Genomic DNA, 16,386 nt, shown 5'->3' on the forward strand with positions numbered 1-16,386 from the left:
GCCTGTTGTCACTACCATCCAAGAATATTGCAGTGAAAATCATACACAAAATTTTAAGTTTTCTAGTAGTCCTTTTATAAAAGAAAAAAATAAGTAGACTAAATATGTTATTTAACTCAAACATCCCAAATAATATTATTTCAATGTATAATCAATGTAAAATGATTTTTGTGTAATAGTCACATTTTTATACTCTTTGCGATATAATATGTGCTCTATGCTTTTTGTATATCTCAGTTCAAGAAAAATTTCAAGTGGTCAAAAAACAAATGTGACTGGTGTCTGCTATGTTAAATACCACTATTCTAAATGAAATATTACCAAGATATACCCTTTTTTCCAGATTCTTAGGATGACAGTTGCTCCTCCTTTTTTTCTGTATTTTTAATGTGTCTGAATTTTCAGTTTTAAAATACCAAATTAATAATTATTTTTCTAAATTCTTTTAATTGAAATAACTGAACTGTTTTCTGCTCATTAAGAAATAACCTTTTACACAACAAATAAATGATGCTGTTGGAAAAGCATTGCCTTTTCTCTTAGAATGCTGCATAGGATTATTCGTTGAATACTTCATTTAGAATAGGTAATAAAAAAGCAGAACTTGACATAATGAACATGTAATATGGGGTATGTTCATATATGGAACTGGATAAATATCTCCTTTTTGCTGGTAAAAATATCTAATTTGTTATTTTTGCCTCTCTGCTTCTTATTATACCCCATATCACAGAGAGATCTGACAATTATCTGATGGATTTGGTCCAAGGTCTTTATAAAACTATGAGATGAGGAGAGAAATTGTTGACAAGCAAAACCAAATGAGATAATATCTTTGCTTCTGATGAGTTAGGTGAATTTAAATTCTTTTCCTTTTCATAAGCTCTACATGTAGAGCTTTTGGGCATCTTGACTAAAAACTGCTCAACAAAATCTCTAACATTTCCTTGATTATAGGCACCTGAGAACCAATTTAATTGCATTCAATTTTTTAAAATTTTTCTAATTGCATTTCCATGTGCAAAATACAGTGGTAGTGGGCAGTGGTGTTATGTTAAAAAATTTGGATGTGAGTAAAATACTTATGTCTGATGAAAAGGGGCTAGATCATATCTCCCTTTGGTTTAGTGAAATCACTTTTTGTAGCAGAAAGGTGGCAGTATGAACTAGCTCTGATTTCAAAAAATCAGGGCAATGATTCTTGCCCTAAGGATAAATTGAGGACCAAAGGGCTCTTCTTTGAGATCCTGTTATAGATTCGATGAATTTCATTCTCTATTGTCTTATTGCATTCCTTATCCCCAGTAACCTTTTTATTCATTGATCTCTTTTTCTTTTGCTCATTTTTCTGGTCATCTACTGCTACTTTCTCTCTTTTTATAACCTCTAATCATTAGTATCATTGATGTGGTTAGTCTCCTGAACGGTATATTTCCCTTTAGGGTTTTAGTATCATGCCAAAGCCTAAGCCAATACAGACAGAAGAAATATTTTTGCTTTTTTTCCTGTCTGTGTGGCAACTTTTTATTCATCTTACATTGTTGTATTTGATCTTTCATTTCTTTTAAGACTTACTTAGATTTATATTCCTCATTATCACTTCTTGTTACTTTCAATTTCTTTTGCCACGTTCCCCTTTTTCTTCACACTAATATGACTTTTCAGCACTTGAATCAAGACTTTTCTCTTTAAGGCAGCATGTGAACTTTAGTTAATTCTCTCTGTACCCTCTTTTATTACCACTGTATATAAGGTAGGAAAGAGACTGAGACTTTTCTAACTCCCAGAAGGGTCAATTTGGTGTCAGAACTAGAAGTGTGATAGGACCTCTATTTAGTTCTGTAATAACAGCAGGAGACAAAAGCTCTGTGTCTCTCACAAAATAGCTCCTGGATTCAGAGCCCTTTTCCTAAGGATCCAAAATCATCTGAACACAAAATGCTAATAGACTCATAGTGGCACTGGCACTGTGGCACTCTCCTCTTGTTTTTCATCGATTTGCTCAAGCGGGCACCAGTAACGTCTCCATTGTGAGACTTGTTGTTACTGTTTTTGGCATATTGAATACGCCACGAGTAGCTTGCCAGGCTCTGCCATGTGAGTGGGATACTCTTGGTAGCTTGCCAGGCTTTCTGAGAGGGATGGAGGAATGGAACCTGATGGAACCCGTGTCGGCTGCATGCAAGGCAAACGCCCTACTGGCTGTGCTATTGTTCCATTCCAGACTCATAGCATGAAAAGAAATTCTTGCTAATATGTTTGGTTTACAGAATCAAAATAAATCAAATAGGATGTAGTCAGTGGGTCTGAAGCAAATATAGTAGTCTTCTTTCTCTTCCAGTTTTACTTGCTTCTGGTCAGAGATCTGCATTGATAAGTGAATCCTGCTCATATACTTACTGCAGGGAGATACTTGTTTGGCAGAGCTTCTTGTATGCAAATCAGCAGCTCTGGGAGATACAAATCTCATAGGCTGAATGGATTTTCTATGGGCCAAAGGGCATTTACAAATTAATTGCAAAGCTGCCCTCTGACACTGTTGTGAATTATGTTAGCAACTTTCCCAAGGTCACATTGCTTATGAATGCTGGGCCTGAGAGAAGAGTACCCTTCTTGGGAAGCCTTCTGTTCACCTCAAAAATTCTCCCTGCCCTTGAGTCAAGCAATTGAATGGCTCCAGAATGGTTTCAGCAACAACTGATATTAATAAAAAAGTCAAAAGGATGTGGTGTTATTGTTACTGAGTGGTGAGTTGGCTGTTCTGATTCCACAGAAGGTTGAATATGCTCTGTTCTGAGCGTCCACCAGATACTTCCTCTTCTCAGTGGGTTTTAGGTAAGGCAGATAAAACTCTGTCTCTTTTATGAAGTTATATACCTAAGGCTGTGAGCACAGTAGGTCGGACAGTAAGTGGCAACATGAGTGAGAAATTTCTTTTCCTCTACAATACCCAAGACATCTGTTTTAGCTTCCTGAAGCTACTATAGTTTGCTCTCCAAAATCTGGTGTCCAGAAACAAGAAAAAGATCTTTTTTTAAAGATCTTTAAGCCAAACATCCAAAATCAGTACCAGAGAATCAAAATCAAGCTATCAGCTATCTTTCTGTGGAGACTCTAGAGGATAATTCATTCCTTGTTCTTCTACTTCTGGTGATTTTAGGGGTTCTGTAGCTTGCAACTACAGAGCTATATTCTCTGTAACCTTGGTTAAATCACCTTCTTTTGTGATTTTATTTTTGTTTTGTGGCCACACCTGACAGTGCTCAGGACTTAACCCCTACCCTGCAATGTGGACTCACTACTGGCAAGACCATGTGGAATGACTGAGATCAAATTCTTGTGGACTGCATGCAAAGCAAGTGTCCTACCTGCTGTACAATCACTTTAACCCCAAGATTACACTGCGTTTGCCTTTGTTTTATATTTTCCTCTGCCCCTCTTACAAGATAATTTGTAATTGCATTTAAAACCAGTCCAGATTGCCCAGCTAATACAGAATCACTTCCATCTCAGAATATTTAATTTAATCACATATGCAAAGATTTTTTAAATGTAAGATAACATCTATAGGAACCCTTATTGTAGGGTATTCAGATCTTGGAAGGATTTTGTCTAATTGCTAATCTCTCTAATTATACTTTCATATGAAAACGTATCAGCTAAAACATTTAATGCATTTTCTTTCTTAAGGGATAGCACTGTAGCACTGTCGTCCCGTTGTTCATCGATTTGCTCGAGCAGGAACCAGTAATGTCTCCATTGTGAGACTTGTTGCTGTTTTTTTGGCATATTGAATGCGCCACGGGTAGCTTGCCAGGCTCTGCCGTGCCTTAAGGGATATAATGTCAATAAATACTAGACAGTGGAACTCAGAATACTTCCTGTGTTTGTTTTGCAGTTCAGTTGTAATGGCTGGAGAATTGTCTGGTGTGCCCATATATTTGCTGAGATATCACTGAGGATTGTAATGTTAAGATTTTGTTTCTCCCCAACTCTAGCCGATCAACATGCATTTACTAGATTTGTACATTTAATCACCCAGAGAAGGAACAGTAAAAGGATAAACGTCTCTTGTGCTTTATGTGGGTTAGTTTGTTATGTAGGGTTTGGGGAAGATTTTTCTTTATGAACAGCTCCCTTGCCTCTTCTCCCTTCAAGTTGCATAACTGATATTTTTAGTACCCAATGGCGTTTATATCTTCTCAGAAGTCTGTGTTACTTTTATTGCCTTACAGGACACTTGGTATGTTTGGATATTCACTGTTATTCTTATTTTATGTAAAAAATGCTTTTTTTCTACTTTTTTGTTTTTAATTTTGTTTTTTTCATGTTTAATAGAGAAACAAATACAAGTCAGGAAAAAAAGATTACATTGTAGTTTTTAAAAATCTGCTTACATTTATCTTAAGAAGTCTCAGTAGGGAATTATACTTGCAATATAGATTTCATGCTGGTGTGTGAAAAAAATTCCAAGCTGTTCTCAGAGTTTTGGAGAAAATTTCTAAAATTTTTTGTTTAAATTTGAGATTTGTTTAAATTTCAGGTTCAAAAAGAATTACAGAATGTGAAATCACATAAAAATATTTATAAAACTTGTTTTAGGAGAAATAGTTATGCTAAATTTAGAAACACATTAAATATACAGATACATTACAGTGCCTTAATAAGTTACTCATAACTTATACAGAGAAAAATGATAACAAGCTTCAGTCAATGTTCTTAACTTTACATTCAACTCCCTAGGTAGAGTGCTGAGCACTTTATTTTCTTCCGAAAATGCAAAACACATATTAATAGGACAAAAAGTATTTTATCTCTAGTATAGTAATCTCGAATCATCAATATAAACGAGTATATACAGCTTACACAAGTGCCTTTTATGTTTTCAGAGGATCCTTCTTGAACCAGAGTTAGTGCTTAAGTTTTTTAATAGATTGTGAGAAACTTGGTATCAAGAACACGGAGAACATTTTATTTCTTTTAAAATTCTCACACCTATATATCCAATCCTGTTATTGTTTCTTTCTTAGACATGAGTCTTCATCATTACCTCTACTTGGGTTAGGTCACCATCATCTCTCATCTATCAGAACAATCTCTAACTATCTTCAGATTGTTATTCCTACTCAAATAGCCCTAATCTTTCCTCAACCCAAACCATCCAATTAAAACTCTTCAATGTAACACACTGGCCTAGGGGAAAAAACAAACAAAAAACCCTCCTCATCTACCACCTTTGTATTATCTTTTATTTATCTCTCCTGTCTCATCATCTTGTCTCCTATCTTTCATCACAAATTTTATCATATAGGACAGAAATATTTGTAAATCGCCTCGATATATGCTTTCTTTCTTGATTTTGCAAATTCTACTCTTCTAAAGTAGGAAAATCCACTCCTTTCTTCTGGTTTCTTTTTCCTATTACTCTTACACTCTTCTTTGAATGATAAACTTGAATTTGGGCTGAAGAGACAGCTCAGTGGAATGAAGTAACTGATGCACATGGGAGGTAAGTGTTCCCTATCAGGTACCAGACCTCCCAACTCCCTTCACCCCAACCACTTATCAATATAGCTACCCTCCAGCAAAGAGTGGAGCACGGAGTAACCTCTATGCTCAATTTGGTATAGCTCCCAAACAAAGCAAAGTAAAACAAAAAAACAACATAGAAAACTCCTCACTTTAGCAATTGCCATTACTGGAAGTCCTCACTACAGCTCTCTTCCCCATATTAAATCATTTCTTCTTTCTGCTTGATTCCTCAATGTAGCCATTATCACCTTGATTTATCATTTTCATTTTATCTTTGATTTTTAATCTAAGTGCAAGACTTCAGGGCAAGGAATGTGTTTTGTTAACCACTGTGCTCATTTACTAGGCAAGTGATAAGCATTTTGATTGAATGATAAGTCCTAGTCAAATAAGTTTGTCATGAAAATTTGACAAAACAAATGCTGAGTAGAAGTGTTCATTTGTTTTGTTTGATATTTACTACACCTTAAAGGAAGCTTAATTTTCTCTGTTCTACCTTTTCTCTCCAAAGAAGCAAGAACATTGACATGAAAACTTTCTTTCATGGTACTGTAAATTGGTGATAATATATGATCTATGTTATAAACATTAAATTATTCACCTTGCTTCAACTTATATAAATGTTGAAATAGTTTTATTTCAAAATTATCTTCTGTGTTCTTGTTTGTGCTGGTAGAAACTTTTCAGAAGAAACTTTGAACTTCATCTGAGGAAAAAATAGACTATAATTTACATTTTGGAATATTGTATTTGATGATTGTGACCCTGGCATGAACTGCAGCTGTCTAGAGAGAAGGCAGCACCAGGCAATGAACTGGAAAGACATGATAATATTTCAGTGGCATAGGGAATTGTCAAGTAATTCATAAATGTAGTTGAATTTAACCTTCCTTTAAAATTTTTCACCTTTTAATTGAGTGGTATAAATAGTCAAAAAGAAATTTTTGGTTGCATGACTGTATAGTCCTTGAGTAAAAGTAAAGTTAAATAATAAAAAAATAATATTTAAAAAATTTTTGTTTTCACTCTATCTTAATAATATAGAATTCAGCTTAAAATTAATCCTTTAGTTACAGAAATATTATTGAGAATTCAATGATATAAAATAATTATCAGGAAGACAAGTATAGGTTCTCACCATTTTGTGGACTCAACTCTGAAGATCTACTGAACATTTCTCATAAGGGTTCTGTGGAAAAGCTCAATACACAAATTACTGATCTTGTTTCCCCCACTCAATCCCTTCCTTCCTTCCTTCCTTCCTTCCTTCCTTCCTTCCTTCCTTCCTTCCTTCCTTCCTTCCTTCCTTCCTTTGCTTCTTCTTTCTTTCTTTCTTTCTTTCTTTCTTTCTTTCTTTCTTTCTTTCTTTCTTTCTCTCTTTTTTCTCTTTCTCCTTTTCTTTCACTTTTACTAAATCTATAGGTGTCATTCATTCCTACTTCCAGAATCATGGAATCTGCATCTCTATGCACTACTAAGAAGATAAACCACCATTTTAAAGAATTTGCTAAATGACCAAGAAATAAGCAACACAATATAGGAAGATTATTCCATGAAATATGGACTCAGTGATAAGAAAAGATCAAGATTCGAAAAGTTTACTTGAAAGGGAGGCTTAACCTGACATTCTGAAATAGAAAATATACATAAGAATTATATCTAAATTGAAAAGAAGAGAAAGAAGCAGGCAGAGACAGTGGACTAATGTGAGGAGAAACAAAAGAATTCTCAGATACCTACAAATAGAACTTGTGTGAGAGATAGGGATTGCTAGAGCTGTAACAAGTCATGAAGTTGGAAAAAGAGACAGTCAGATGTAAATGGTCTAGCTTGGGTAAAAACATTTGTATCGTGTGTGTGTGTGTGTGTGTGTGTGTGTGTGTAGGGGAGGTCAACCCCTATCTTATACAGCAAACACTGAAATTCTGGTTACATATTCAGGGATACTCCATGCTGTGCCAGAGATTGAACTTGGAAGGCAAAAATTTTAACCTCTCTGGGTCCAAAAACTGTAGCACTATCCTCCCATTGTTCATCAATTTGCTCGAGCAGGCCCAGTAACATTGTGAGACTTGTTATTACTGTGTTTAGCATATGGAATATGTCACAGGTAGCTTGCCAGGCTTTGTTGTGCAGAGGTGATAATCTCGGTAGCTTGCTGGTCTCTCTGAGAGGGGCGGGGGAATCAAAACGGGTCGGCTGGGTCGACCATGTGCAAGGTAAACACCCTATTTCTACACATTGAAAACAGGCAGTTTAATGTAAAAAAATCATTGAAAAAATGTAGAAGAGCCCCAAATTTTGTGGGGTCTAGAGAGACGACAACAATTGCAATATGTTTGATACTGACAAGTTCTTGGATATTATCCTGGAGTTGATTAGAAACATATGGACTGTTAGAAGTCAAATAATAGGACAGTCACACTGATATTTAGAATCTCTCAGCATTGAAAGATTTGGAAACCTGTAAAAGCAGAAGATAGAACTTTATTTAGGAGATTCGATTGCACTAATGTAGGGAGATATCAAGAAATACAAGAAATGAAGAAATGAAGACAGAACTCTTGTATGCTGCAAACAGAAATGAAATGACTTAATTATTTCTTGACTACTATGAGAAAAATGAATCTTGTAGGAGAAGGGGTCTTCTGGGTTTCTTATTCAGGAAGTAGAGTATGACACTTTATTTTCTATTGCTTTAAAGTACATTTTCCCCCTATGTTGGAAATTTGACTTTTGATAAAAAGACTTCCCTATTTTATTTGAGAAGAAAAACTAATCACATTGCTAAGGCTTTGATGCTCTTAGGACAGTGAATTATTTATTAGAATTTATGCTTATTTTTCTTTAAATCAAAACCAGAGAGATTACTTTGTTGTTTTCAGAGGTTCGTCACTGCATTCTTTCCCCATTCACATCCAAAAGGACAAGTGTTCTGTCCATCCTTGTTCGACATGCCTCTGGGGTGTGAAGCTGTCCTTCTTGTTGCCAGGGAAGTGAAATAAGCATCTACTATTTCCCAAGCACTTAAACTGAAATGAAAAATAAAAAGTTTCTTGGCATATCTCGAATTAATGCATATAGTTCTACTTTTTGTTGTTCTTCATTAGTCATTAATAAATTAGATATTTGGGTCTCATTTTCCACTGATCCTTGCATGTATGTTCTAAGGGTCAGAAACTAATAGTAGATATTTGGGTCAAACTTTTAATGAGTGAATGAGTATATTAACCAAGATAGGGAAACATATAGCTAACAATTGTATCCCTCTAAATCTTTTCTTCTTTGTTCTTTTTCCATTCTCAGGTGATGGGGTAACATCTACCTTCACTAAGGCTATAAAGTTTGATCATCATCAAGAATACTTTTTTTTCTCTCTCATCACCAAGTTACAGTAATTTCATCCTTGAAATGACACTTGAATCTATCACTTTCTATTTTGATCATCTGAGTTCTGGTTCAGGCTCCCATTATCTCCAACTCAGATCACTGCAAAAGCTTTTTAACCAATCTTTTTCCAATTTACCTCTCTTCTTTCATAGTTTTCTTTACTGCATACATATCTGGTCATGTTATTCTCCTGCTCAAAACACTTCAAACTCATTATTACTCCTAAGAGTCACCTTCTGCTATGTCATACCAATCTATAATGGAATATTGAAAAGGAAACCAATTTGGAAGTTGAAAAATTTGGGTTGACTTCTGGCTAGCTATGCTATTCTGTGACCTTTTGAACCATCCTAGCTACTTTTTGTTTCTTCATCTATAAAATACAAGTATTGAATTAGATATTCTCACCAGTTGTATGATGTTGGTCATTTCCTGATGACTATATTTCTACTTACTTTAGCCTCATATTCTGACAAATAACTGTTGACTTACAACTGGATATCCATTGTGCCAGAAATAAAGTCTATACTTTCTTATATAATGTGACTTTGCAATCATATTTTTCTGACAAATATTTTTTCTGAATCTTCACCAATTTCCCTATTGAAATCCTACTCATTTTTGAAGGATCAAAAAATTCAGCTTTCCTTCACCACCTCTGATTCTGTCTTGGAATCTATCATTCTTTTGAAGATGCTTTCAGAGCTGTTGTGAAATTATTCATCTGTATTTTCCTCCCTGGGGCTGGAGCCATAGCACAGCGGGTAGGGCGTTTGCCTTGCACACAGCCAACATGGCCGACCCAAGTTCAATTCCTCCACCCCTCTCGGAGAGCCTGGCAAGCTACCTAGAGTATCTCGCCTGCATGGCAAAGCCTGGCAAGCTACCTGTGACATATTTGATATTCTAATCACAGTAACAACAAAGTCTTAAGATGGAGATGTTACTGGGCCCACTTGAGCAAATCAATGAACAATGGGAGGACAGAGACAATGATTTTCCTCCAAAATGAATGCATTTAAAAAATTTATTTGTTAAGAATTATTTTGGAGTTATTATCGTTCTTATCAGTGGTACTCAGGAGGTCCAAGAATCACAGGAACACCTCATGGCATCAACCAAACCAAGAGGTTCAAAGTGAGGGCTCAATGATGCATTGGTGCTTAGGCCTTGTGGTGCCTAGGATGTCCCAGGCTACATATGGTGATGCTCAGGGGTGCTTGGGAGCACATGTGCTCCTAAGAATTGAACTAGGGTTGACTGTATGCAAGGCTAGCATTTAACCCCTATAATATCTTTGTAGATCCAAAACTTGTTTTAAGAAATTTTATTCTGCTGAAATGAACTATTTTTGTTGGAAATACAAAGCAGCTTGATCATTGTTCTTATAATAAACTATTTCAAAGTTGAAGATGCTGACTATGATCTCTACCTTAAAAGTCTCATCAAATTGGATTTGGAATGCAAAAGTCCAATTTTTTCTGTGTAGGAAAAGAAGGGTGATTAATTGCTGCCTATCCCAAATGTCAGTTAATAAAGAAAGAGACCCAGTGTGGAATGTGTATTTCCACCCCCACCGGATATACTCTTCGAGGCACTTGTCTGATTTAGGCTCTTCAGATATGATGATGAAAAATTCAGCTAATTGTCTGTTTAGCATGGGATAAACACTTAGGCTTTTCTCTGAGTTTTAGCAGAGAGGTTCACTATTGTGGATGATGCTTGCCACCTGAAATTGTACTGTTACAATCAGAGTAATTTTCCATTTCAGAACCTCCCATAACAGCTGAACAATGGCAAAGTACTCTCTAGTTCCCTGTGCTTGATAACTTTGTGGCCTTTGAAGCAGTGGGTATAAGGAAGAGGATAAGGGAAATCTTATATCTTAGCAACTAATTGATTTAGTAGGATTCATGACATTCAACAGACATCCTTATTACTTGCCTTGTCTTGTCCTAAAAACGTTGCAGACCACAGTGACATGGAAATGCAATTTATTTCTGGAGCTACTTAAGTAATCCCACAGTGTCTATTAATGTCCAGTGTTCAATCTGCCTTCCCAGCATGCTACCTCTTCAGGTTTGTGACCTACTTCAGGTGGACGATGTGCATTATGTGCATTTGGAAGAAGGATAGTTGATTTTATCGATGATTTTAAAAAAAGAAAGAAAGAAAGGAATTTTCTAATGGAGGATTGATTTTGAAATAGGAAAAATTACCCAGTACCATGATTTCTTTACGCAAATCAACAGAAACGTGCTGCAAGATATTTGACATGCACAATGTCATTTAATGAAACATAGTTAGCTTAGTTATTTGTGCTGCTTAGAAATCATTGTTCGTAATGATTTCTAAGCAGTTCAAAATCAAGGTGAGAGCCTTCCAAGTTTTACAGCTAATCTTCATGCACACAGGATTGTCTACTGGATACAAGGCAGAATAGATTCATCCACAACACCATCTCAAAAGCTCATTTTCTATGTGGAGTTCTTTTCCCCTTTTCTCCATTCATTTAAAACTAAATTATCAATGGTTACCCCTTGATTTATGAACTAAAAGCATGACCATATCTCCTTTTCTTTTGGTTCTATTTTTTGATATTGGGAAAAGGAATTTTTTTTAGTGCCTTAAAGAAACCTGACATGAGATGGGTTTAAATTAATGGTGTGTAGGTGAGAAAAAATAAAAAAAACATCAGATGTAACCTGTGAGGTGAGGAGGAATAAAAAAAGTGTTCTGAGAATAAATATTCAATTATTAGTAGTTCAAACAACCATATTCATTATTAAGTAGAGTTAGAATCTGGGGTATATGGAGAGGATAATATTTTTCTGGATATAGAATTATAGAGGAGTTATCATGTATTTATTTCCCAGGAAACAAATGTTCAAATTTAACTTAGAGTCATAATTTTGAGAATTGTTGTCCTAAATATGTATAAGAATCTTGGCCTCTTTTCCTATAAAAATGTTGTCTTTTTTTGCCACATTACCAAACCAATTTCCTATTTCCTGGAACATATATTTTTCTAGAGGTTCCCGCAAGGGGAGTTTATTTGGAAACATCACTCTTGAGTCCTGTTGGCTGGCCTTAATTATTTTTTCTATTTTTTTCTCTGAGGAATCAGAGGATATGGTTGATACTTTTTTCCTTGAAAATAAAGAAGGCACTTCCAAATGCCTAGAAAAATAATTGTGTTCCTGACTAGTTGCCCAGTAGAATAATGTAGATGAAATTGTTGCTTTTTTATGGTTATTAATACTAAATTATGTGGGTAAAATGGTATGAGATGCTATGATGAGAGGAGCTGTATAAATATGAAATCACAGTGTTAAACAACAGCTGCATCCTCAAAGGATATTGGAAATTCACTTATCTAGATTTAAATATGAGAAAGAGCATGAAATGTGTTAGCTTTTGAGATAGGGATGTGGATAAATTTGCAGGTTCATATACAGTTATTATTTGAAGTCTATTCTGAATTTATCCAGCTGGCTCTTCCTTACTGGATTGATAGTAGATTTTAATAAACTCCTTTTCTTTTATGTTTCAGCTGCTCATATGATTTCTGCTATTAGGTATTATGACACAGGATGCTCTCTGGTGACTGCTGACCTTCAATAATCAGAAGCATCATCTTTTATTAAGCAAATAGACTACAATTGGCAGGTTTACTGTGTTGTTCTAAACCCTTTGTATTTAAATTGGTGATTTAAAAAGATTTATTTTTTAATTTTTAATTTTTTTTAGTTTTGGGGTCATACTGAGAGATATTCATACTCCCTGACTCTGCCACTTCGTTATCACTCCTGTTGGAACTCAGGGGACCATTTAAGATTCTGGGGATCAAACCCAGGTAAGCTATATGCAAGACAAACACCTTACCCACTGTAATAACTCTCTGACCCAGAACTTAAAAAACATTTCATTACAACAAAATTTCTCCCCCCTTTCCTTATTATTAAATACTATTAGGCTGGGAGATGCAAATTACTTATTGTTAAGACCCAGCTTCACTCTAAAAGGCCAATAATCAGTTGGCAATTGACCAACCATCACCTTGGAGGGAATCTCCATTTTGTCTCAGGTGAATGAATTCTTATTTGATTCCACTTTCTTATGGTTTGGCAATTCTTTTGAGCTAGTTTTCTCTCCATTCCTGAAATCTTTAATTGAAAAAAATTGCAGGAACATCCTTCACGCCTTACCGAGACCACGAGTCGCCCCCCCATGAGCAGCTCTCCAGCACAGCCGTGGCCCCAGCAGCACAAAAACCAATCTCGTAAATCCCTTCAGACTTAATTAGTAAAATATCAAAAATCCAAAATCATATGGTCTTCATAACCAGCAAGACAAAACAAATTATTTCACAATGCCTTTTTAGCAGTTCTGATTGTCGGGGGGAAATTCCAAATAATAATGGTGCATCTTTTGTCAAAATAATGAATGTAATCAAAGTAGAGAGAGAGTTAAGTAGAAATCATCTGCCTCTCAGGCATCTGGAGGGGTAATTAGGGGGGTATACTGGGGTTCTTGGTGGTGAAAAATATGCACTGGTGAAGGGATGGGTGTTTGATCATGGTATGACCGATACTTAATCCTGAAAGCTTTGTAACTTTTCTCGTGGTGATTCAATATATAAATTTTAAAAAATGCAGGAATCATAGAGTGCTTGGAGCCAAGCAGTAACACCTTGGGTTACTATTGTTAATCTAATGCTGTACCTATTTTTCCAAACTCAGTTTATTTTACATTAATTATTATTTATCATTATATCATTAATAGTTATTATTTTTTATTGAATCACCTTGAGATACAGTTACAAAGCTGTTTTTGATTGGGTTTCAGTCATACAGTGTTCCAATGCCTGTCCCTTCAAAGGTGTACATTTCCCACCAACGCCAATCCCCCAACCCCTAGATTGCCTCTATGGCAGGCACTTTTCTTCTTTCCTTTCTTTTCCCTTTTTGGGCATTATGTTTTGCAACACAGGTACTGAGAGATTATCATGTTTGTTCTTTCACCTACTTTCAACACACAATTATTATCCAGCATGATTATTTCCAACTGTCATTGTCAGAGTGATTTCTTCTCTCTCCCAGCTGCCTCCCTCACCAGTATGTGATGTGAGACAAGCTTCCAACCATGGACCAATCCTCCTCCAAACTCAATTTGTTTGGTTTTTGAGCCACATTCATAGCCACACTAGAATTAATTTAATGAGAAAAAGAGATTTTAAAGTCTTTCAACTATTTCTAGGGCATATTCATATGAAACCTATTACTCTAAAATAGACCAAATTTATCCATTTTTACCTCTATTAATTTCAATAATTCCCCTAGAGATAAGCTGACCAAATACAACCAATACATGCGTAGTAAAAAAAAGTTCCATGGGAGACATATGATAAAAAGCATTCAGTCTATCTAAATCTCACTTTAATTGGTCATCTACATTTTATCTAAGAATCTTATGGTGGAATAATATAGAGTTTATGATAATTTTATAGTTTCCTCAGATTAAGTTTGAGGTTTTCCCCAACTTCTGAGAGTCAAGGCTGGCAAATCAACATCCTAAAGACAGATAGGTAAAAAGATAAAACCTTCACTAATAACAGATTAAGTGCATTCTTTGTGTGGTGGAGGTCCAGATTTGGGCCTTAGCATGATATGGTCCTTCAAAACCTTCTGGGAGCAAAGCCCTAGCACATAGCTAGAGTAGCACCAAAACATTGCTAATTATTACTCAAAGACCAAACCAAATTAACCAACAAAACTAACAGTTATACTTCCTACATCTAGAAGAGAAATTTTGGAAGATTGGGTAACTCAGTACAGTGATTGAAGTTACTAGTTTAAATAGTTTCAGCTTGAGAGGAAGGCAGATTAGGTGGAGTGAAAATTGGAGGTCATGATAGGTCACAATAGTTCAATGAATAAGGCATGATTTTTGTGCAGATTTAAGTTGCTCACCTTTCCATTGCAAAAAAAATTAACAATGGAAATTTAGAAGGGAGACAACCTTTCAAAGAAGTTTTCTATATACATGTAATGTCTTTTACAAAAGCAACATCTCTAGAAAAGTAATATCCCTAACAAAACCTTCAGAACATTCATGATGAAGAAATAATCCTTATGTCAAAGACACATTCTTTGGGTGTGCCAATTTTTTTTCTCCTTTTCTTCTGTTAGTATACAGAAAACATTTGTTTGTTGTATTTGGGGGTGGTTACCAAACTCAGCTGTGTTTATAGCTTACATCTGGCTCTGTACTTAGATCACTCCTCACTGGGCTCTAGAAACCATAATGGTGTTAGGGATCAAACCTATTATCTCCTATTTCCAAGAGATACTACACTAGATTACAGGAATACACTGATATGTGTCTACCCACTTGGAATCTAATACGGCACACATACTATAAGCAATGCATTTTCAGTGAGAGTCAAAGGCACATGACCTATGATGGTGTTGCCCATTACCAGATGAATAATCTTGACAGAGTGGTTCATTTCTTTTGGGGGGCTTGGGGGTACACCCGGCAATGCTCAATACATACTCCTGGCCCCACCCGCTGTACTATCACTTTATCACCTAGAGTTTTTCCATTTCAGCTACTTCAGTACTGAAGTATTTAGTACTTCTTAGATGGAGGGCTAGAAATTTTCTCTTACATTGCTAGGTGTGAGAAGTTGATAATAAGCTCCTGATTAGTTTGTCCTGAAGGTATTATAGGGTGATAGTGTTTCGCTTTAAGGAAAATTCTCTGAGGAATTTTCGGGTTGGGCTTCTTTATTTTATTATTTTTTTTGGGGGGTGGGTGGGGTAACAGCTGGAGATGCAAAGGGGTTACTAGTGGCTCTGCACTCAGGAATTACTCCTTGCAGTGCTCAGGGGACCATACAGGATGATGGAAATTGAACCCAGGTCGGCCATGTGCAAGGCAAATGCTGTACCCACTGTGCTATCCCTCCAGCCCCAGGTTGGGTTTCTTGATGCGTTGTGGGGCCATGTTCATTCCTTATTCTATCTCACCTTTGTTCTTCATCACTTCTTTGGAAATAGTTTTTGCTTTTCTTATCTCACCTAATAATGGGTTCCCACTGATGGAATTATTTCTTCACTATATCTCTCAAGTACAGCAGTTTTCTCTAACATATTCCTGGTAGAAGTGATGAAAAGTAGACTAGGTAATTCCCTTTCTTTCATTTTAATAACTTCCAGATCAGTCTTCCACTCTTCCACCTCCCTCTTCCTTAAAAAGAATCAACATTTACTTCACTGTCATCAAACTATCCTATCCCCTTTAGCACCTTTTGTAACATTCTTCCTCTTACTGCCCCCTCTTCTTTTTGGACAGTAACCTTCATCCCTTGAATTACTTTGTTAATCTTCAATCTCTGTCAGTCACATTCTTAGTGACTGCAAATGCATGTGAGTTTCCTTAAACTCTGCACTCTTAGTT

Source organism: Sorex fumeus, unplaced genomic scaffold, assembly GCF_029834395.1.
Source record: "Sorex fumeus unplaced genomic scaffold, SorFum_2.1 ptg000008l, whole genome shotgun sequence".
NCBI classification, from domain to species: domain Eukaryota; kingdom Metazoa; phylum Chordata; class Mammalia; order Eulipotyphla; family Soricidae; genus Sorex; species Sorex fumeus.